The following is a 1,807-nucleotide window of genomic DNA, read 5'->3' on the forward strand; positions in this document are numbered from 1 at the left end:
TAAAGGAAATCAAATTACTAGTAAATTTTGTAAAAGTATATATGTTCTAGTAAGTATTACTATGGATTTCATAATTTACTCCAAGAAAGGAAACTATATTTCTTTTTTGACTTATACAATGAACTTATTATAGTTTAGAAATTGAATTAATAAATAAATATAAATAAATATGTTTATAAACTACAAATTTATTCTTTAAATAGGATTTTAAAATAAACTTCTTTTCTAGGCGTGCGTTTTCTAGGTTCTCAATGGCCAAGGGATACTTAGGAAATACCCGGCTAGGGAGGGGTTTTACATAATCATTACCTTGGTTTATCCTACTATAAATAGGGGTCTTCCCTCCCGTTTACGGGATTGGCTAATTTTACTCTAAAATAGCTCTCTCTCTCTCTCTCTCTCTCTCTCTCTCTCTCTCTCTCTCTCGCGTATTCTCTCCAAACGGTAGCTCAACTCACTAAATGCGACTTGACCTATACCCTCTTATTAATGCAATAGCAGTGGACGTAGGATTCACTTTTAAACACTCGAACCACTTTAAACATTGTCTTTCACTCTTTATTTAACTAAATATTCACATATCACGTGTGACGTCTAAGTCCGCTTAGCATTTCACACGTGCGAGTAGTTGGTGTTAAAAATCAAGCATCAACAGTTTGGCACTAAAAGGTGGGCCTAATTTAGTATTTGCTCTTCATCAGAAAATCTCTGACTAATCGGTCCCACCACAACAAATGGCTCGTGGTTTCGAATCTGAGCGAACCAATTATGACAATGAAGAGATTCCCCAAGTACAGGAGGACACTCATCCCGAAGTGTCGCCTATCTAACAAAATGTCATAGGGGATATTCCTTCAAGGTCGCGGCTCGATCCAACCGTCATGAGTTACCTGGGGAGGTTCAATAATACTCTCCAAACGGTTAGCCAAAGGCTGGACTGATTGGATCAGGTTGTGCCACCTGAATCCAACGAGGTGGTGCCACCGCCAAAAAAGGCCTGTAGGTCACACAAAAGCGCGGAGAAGGGCGAAAGCCCACACCGCACGGACTGCAACGCGTCAGAGAAAGGGAAAGCAAATGGCGCTCAATGGACTAAAGGGCTCCGAAGGACCAGCAAACACTAATCGCATCCCGGGCAGAATACCCGTGGCATTATGACTCGGTGACATGTCGCAGCATGAGTCATCCCGTGCCACATTGTGCGAGCACTCCCATAAAAGTGCAAGGCAGGGAGATTCCTAATATCACCAAATGACGACTTTAATCATCGTCGTGCAAGGGATTCCCATCGTCCACGGGTCGGTTCGTACCATCGCGGAGGTTGAGAAGACTCCTCGAATCACTCGATGCCATCACATGGCTCTAGCTAGCATGTCTCGAGATTGGCCGGAGCTTCCAGTCGAGGTGAGGAAGAGTCTGATATGCAGTCTTTCCTTAACCGCAACTATGAGGGTCGAACCTATGTTGTAAAAAGTAATCCCCAAATTAGCACCGTTGCCTCAAATTGAGGAGCTACAGTGAGCTCTAGATCAGCTCAAAGCTCAGCAGAACGAGCAAGTGAAGGTTGCAGAGGCGTCTCCCTTTTCCTTGGCAGTGTTAGCTACCCCTCTCCCATCGAGATTCAGAATGCCCGACATGCGAGCATTTGATGAGAACTCTGATCCGCAGGATCATCTATATGAGTTCAACGACCTCATAGAACTCCACCAAGTCTCTGACTTGGCAAAATGTCGTTGCTTGGCAGTAACCTTAACTGGCCATGCCAAACAATGGTTTAGGTCGCTCCCGGCAGGATCAGTCAGCTCAT

This window comes from Pistacia vera, unplaced genomic scaffold (assembly GCF_008641045.1).
Source record: "Pistacia vera cultivar Batoury unplaced genomic scaffold, PisVer_v2 Contig1163, whole genome shotgun sequence".
Taxonomy (NCBI): Eukaryota; Viridiplantae; Streptophyta; class Magnoliopsida; order Sapindales; family Anacardiaceae; genus Pistacia; species Pistacia vera.